Source organism: Homalodisca vitripennis, unplaced genomic scaffold (genome assembly GCF_021130785.1).
Source record: "Homalodisca vitripennis isolate AUS2020 unplaced genomic scaffold, UT_GWSS_2.1 ScUCBcl_4080;HRSCAF=10012, whole genome shotgun sequence".
NCBI classification, from domain to species: Eukaryota; Metazoa; Arthropoda; class Insecta; order Hemiptera; family Cicadellidae; genus Homalodisca; species Homalodisca vitripennis.
The window spans coordinates 8,318-14,093 of record NW_025780187.1 but is presented as its reverse complement, the minus strand read 5'-3'; the positions used below and the strand labels follow the sequence as shown (position 1 = coordinate 14,093).

Here is a 5,776-nt window from a genome sequence, read left to right as displayed (position 1 = left end):
AGATTGTGAAGTTGAATAATTAATCTGTCTTCAGACACTTTTCTACTGTTACAGTTACGAAAATGAATGGTAATGTTTACAGATAATTCTGATATTCTTAGTCTAGAAACTAACAAATGAGCTATTAATACTATAAATACTGTATATGGATTGAACATTTCAAATTTAATGCAATTTCATTAGTTTGGTTCAAAGGAAAGAATGGGAAATATGTAGATATTGTAATTCTTTTTCATATTCAATAATGTGTAAAATATTGCCTATTACAGATTATAGTTAAATTAAGAAAAAAATATTGGTACGAGTCTTAGTAAATAAGAAAAAGCTTTTTTACGAAAAGTGCTGTTAAAAACGCTTTTTTATTGCACAATTATACCGGTAATTGAATAAATATTTTCCTTCCTCTCTATTTGAAACTCTTATATTTAGTTAGTATTAATAATATATTGATAATTGAAGATAACTGAGACTATATTTTATAAAAATTTCAAATAGGTGTAAATTGATAAAATGAAATAGATTAAATATATTTAAGAAGAAATAAACCAATAAAGAATTACAACACAACATGTCTTAGGGCACAAAGATGCTTTAGAATAAAGGATTGAATGATTCCACAATGGTTTCCATTACAGTTTTGTTTGGTGCACTCTTGGCAGACTCTCAAGAATTCTCACCTGATGTCCGTTCGTTATGCCCTGGAGTCTGTGCGGTCCGGCTACCTCCTTGTAATGTAAGTAGATACTTTCAAAAAGAATCTTATAGTGTAAGTTCATGCACACTATCGGATTTAATATTATAACATTGTATCTATGCGTATGCATATTATATCCACGTGGACTTATCACAAGTAATAGAATATGTAGACCACTAACATATTCTATTGCAGAAGTGAAGTGGTGGTCATAGAGAGATCCGCAAAATCAACAAAGTTCTTTATATACTTTTAATATTAATAATAATATTAATTATATTTGTTAGAAAACAGACAAAAGAATACTTTCTTGAAATACTATATAAAATATGTATTAACAATATTAAAAGTTAAAATTGTATAAAATCTTACTAATATAAAAATTGAAAACTTTACTTGAAAATTTCTTGCAACATCATGTACTCTCTTGAAAATTTACGTTGATTATTTAGTGATCTCCAAATATTCTCTTTTGTATCAAAGTAATACAATAATATCTGTAAAAGTGAGCTAACATTAGTTGACAAGTTTCCCTTATGAAGATCGTAATTCGACTTGAGAATCGCAACATTTCACACGGATGTGTAGCAGAAAGGACACTTTTACACAACAATAAATCACTACGTCCTTTCTCAGTTGTATTGAATATGTGTGAAATATTGCTTAACAATTCAAATGTGATTCAGTTTAGGATAAAATATTAGAGTGGGACAAATCTAAGGTTTAGAAATGGTGGACATATAAAATTTAATACTGTTATATATAGTTTTGGTGACAAACAGAAAATGTATGAAAAATCTATAAATTCCATAAACAGATTTATAAGTTAACAAACCGACAATCACTAAAAATTAATGCAAAATATATTACAATCACATTAAAATATTTTTAAAAAGAATCTGTTACCAATAAATGTTAAATATATACAAGTTTGTATAAAAGTATGTTAAAAATGAAATTCTATCTCGAATACAAATTTTGTTTCGAATTATGAAAATTCTGTTTGGATTAAATAAAACTTATACAGGGTTAGCCAGTGAAACGGGAAGATTGGAGATGGCCTTGACAATTGGAATGTGAGTGGTGGGGGTAATAGTGGCCGGCTCCTTTCTACCAGCGTGTCCCGCCATTTAGTTGAGATGGATTGTTGGACGGGTGAACATCGCGGCTACGCAGTTAAAGCGTATTATTCGAATGGTGAGAGTTTGGTGAAAACGCGACGTGCTTTTCGACGCAATTTCAACATACCGCGCAACAGGCCTGTTCCTTCGGATAACGCAATTCGTTCGTGGATAAACAACCTTGAACAATCTGGATCAACGTTTAAAAAACGAGGTGGGAGTGCAAAAACCGTTCGAACCCCTCAAAATGTCGCTACTGTTCAACAGGTAATGCTCAGAAGTTCACGCCGATCTGCCAAACAACATGCTATACGCCTTGGAATAAGTAACACTTCGGTGAGAAGGATTCTTCATCAAGATTTAAATTTTTACCCATAAAAAATACAGAGTGTGTAATCTCTCAAACCAACTGACCATCAGAAACGATTACAGTTTTGTGAGGAAATGGCCAGAAGACTTGAAGAAAATGTCGACCAAGTAAACAACTTGTGGATGAGCGATGAGGCGCATTTCCACCTCTCTGGTTTTGTTAATAAACAAAACTTCAGATACTGGTCTGAGGAAAACCCTGGCACACTTCATGAAACGCCTCTTTATTCTGAAAAAAGTGACGGTTTGGTGCGCAATGTCAGCAAGAGGAATCATAGGCCCATTTTTCTTTGAGGATAGCAATGGAAGTGATGTGACTGTTAACTCTGTGCGTTACGTTGCAATGATCCAGAACGCCACAAATTTCCCGTTTTTCCAGTAAATGAACACACAATGTTCCAACAAGATGGGGCAACAAGCTACACTGCAAAGAGTTGCTATGAATGCTGTGAATGCTTTGTTTCCAGGTGGCGTCATTTCTCGAAACGGGGATATCCCTTGGCCCCCTCGCTCTCCAGATTTGACAGCCTGTGACTTTTTTCTATGGGGTTATTTAAAAACAAGAGTTCTTCAGAAAGGTCCACCTAGAACTATCCCTGCTCTAAAAAAAAACGAATTCGGGACGAAATCGAAGGAATACCAGTCAATATGCTGAAAAATGTCATGAGAAACTTCCACGCCCGGCTGCAGCAGTGCATGGATTCCAATGGAAGACATATGACAAGTGTTATATTCGAAAAATAATTTTTTCACTTATTGTACAGTACATGGCCACCTTTTTTCTTTATATTTATAACCATTAAATATTAAAATTCATTTTCTTATAGAATTAGTAACTTATTTAAATCTTCCCGTTTCATTGGCTAACCCTGTATTAATGGAGAGTCTTCATTGTACAAAGTTTATTTTTATACATTATTTAATTATAGTTTTCCCAATTACCGATGAATGTAAATTTTATTTGGTAAATGACCTTTAAAGTATTATAATTCTGCTATAATTTTTAAACAAAATTAATTTTTAATTTTTTTATAATTAGTTTAACCTATTATATTATTTATTTCTAAAAATATTTAACTCGGTTTTACTAGATCCATTGATTACAAAAATATTTTAACGAAAATAATTTTTTTTACTACAGAAAATCCTTTAGAACTCTTCTTATTTTTTTCTTAAAATTAATGAATACACAAAAATTTTATAAATACGTATTTATACAAAAAAAACCCAAAAAGTCTATGTATTCCCAAAAACCCAAAAAGCTATGTATTCAAAAAAAGATCATGGCATGTGTTGAAATTGACAGCAATGAGCTACAAATGACAAATTACATCATTTGTGACATATTGTACAGGACAGATATCAGTCCTAACAATAAAACTAACCTTAATATAACAATACCATTTCTTATGTTAAGTAAAACAATTACAACATTTGGTAACAAAGGTCTCTTTACAAATTTAGTAGGATTAACACTTATTAGCACTCCATCCGTCCTCCAAGACCTACCCCACCTAACCCCTAATTGACATCTTTTCTAGCAATTGTGCTCTCAGTAAGGCTGTAAAGCAGCTTACCTGTAGACTCCCAACTGATTTAATACGGTTAGGAAGGAAATTCCATGCTCGGAAGAAATAACTACAAATTAATTATAGGAAGTTGAATAAATAAATATGATTCTGTGGCGAGGAATGAGAAGCATGTGAAGCAGTAATCTCATTATTGTTAATACAACAGTCAGCATAATATCAATCGGTAGTTAGACAAAATTAATAAATCTACTAGTATTCTTAATGTGAGGGTTGGGGTTCAGTAAAACCTTTAATTCATGGTTGTTATTTGTGTTAATTAAAATAATTTTGCCACTAAAATGATTATTCAAAACCATATTTCATTACCATTATAAAACACATCTACCGTTTTTGAGTTATTACTGTTTGGAAAACTTTATGCGAATGCCATTTTAAAGCCTGAAATATTTTTCTAAATCATTTTCTGAAAGATTTTAATTGAATTTAAAGATATAGATGTTTTATGAAAACAGATATAAAGGTGGTATAAAGATATGAATTAAGGAAGCAAGGACTATAATTTATACGATATTTCTTACTTATTTTTCCCAGAAAAATCAAATGGTGAAGAATAATAGAGTAGTTTACATACACTCTGCATATAAGACAACATACAGAGCATGTTTTTGTATACAGAATATTTTTTACTGTAGCTAAATCAACATTACGCAGAAACGTAGTTTTCATATGTCAAATTATTTCAGGCAGCAGGCTTGTGGTGGACAGTTTTAGCTAGCAATTCCTCCATTGGGCAATGCGGGGCATTGAGTAAGTATCAAACAAATAGCTTTAAAACATGTACTGGAAGTCAACTGACTGTCTAGTTCAAATAATTTTAGTACAACACCTTACTTTACGCACTTCTTCTAGTACTTTCTTTACGATATAGAGTACTACATTGTAATGAGAGAATAATACAACGTTTTGAACCGGGCTAACTACTAGTGTTTGCGTACAGTATTTTGTAACTTATTTAAATTCTTTACTCCATAAATCCATCTTCTGCTATCGTTTGGGATACTACTGCAGAATACCGGTTAACTGTTATACTGAATTATGACAGTTCCGAATTCCCAAATAATACAGCGGTCTACGGATTATACAACCAAGATGGTTTAAAACTGTTTTTCTTCATCCAGTGGACCGTATAAGTCAGATATATTTTAAGCCACACGGGTCAAATGCTAATAACAAAACTTATCAACATCTATTTGTTACTTACCTTTTTCAATATATTATCCTGCCTTATTATTTTATTTTTATCAATATTTAATAAATAGTTGGTACGCACTAACGAATTTGAGGAGATCAAAAATAGCGTAATGGAATTGGAGATTTAATTTGCCACCAGGAAACAAATATAATTCAAGAATTTGATATAAAAAAATGTAAAACAATTACCTTGGTGTGAAGAATTACCATTGTTTCAGCCACGCTACAAGAAATAATTTTTCATTATAAGTAAAAAATTAATTTGTGTTTTTATAATGTGAGAAAATATTTTTGGAAACGGCGAATAAACATTGACGACTGAATTAAAATATAAAATAGTGCAGTTGCTTGAAACCCAACATAAATAGTTTTTAAAATTGTCTGATAAACTTCAATAACAACTCAACTGTGTTAATAATTCTCTCTATCCACAGACAACCAGTATCCTTGCAAATGTTTGGGATACAAGATAACCACCAGTTCCTGTCCACCTTGCATTAAAAAATACAATATGACATCATTTGGTTACAACACTCAGTAAGTCATCAAATAATGCTAGATGTACTGTAGAAAGTAGTCTATAATCAGATATAATTCAAATTCCGTTTTCTAACTCGACTCTTGAACGATTAAGAGGTAATCTGGAGGAGAGGTACTTTGTACGCTAGATTTAAACTTAATGATTATATTAATGATTATAAACATCTGTTAATATTAAAGATTAGAAAACTCTAATTTAACATTGTGAAATAAAGTAATCAATAAACATAAATAGCGTCTATACAAGGTAGGATCCTGGCACAACTCGA

At 31.4% G+C, this 5,776-nt stretch overlaps 1 long non-coding RNA gene across 1 annotated transcript; it reads left to right on the top strand.

The window, feature by feature from the left end:
- The first annotated feature begins 666 nt into the window (after positions 1-666).
- LOC124372803 lies at positions 667-5,467 on the top strand. Its single transcript, XR_006923368.1, has 3 exons — positions 667-733; positions 4,460-4,523; positions 5,402-5,467. It is a non-coding gene; the product is annotated as an uncharacterized LOC124372803 (long non-coding RNA).
- Positions 5,468-5,776: the final 309 nt, after the last annotated feature.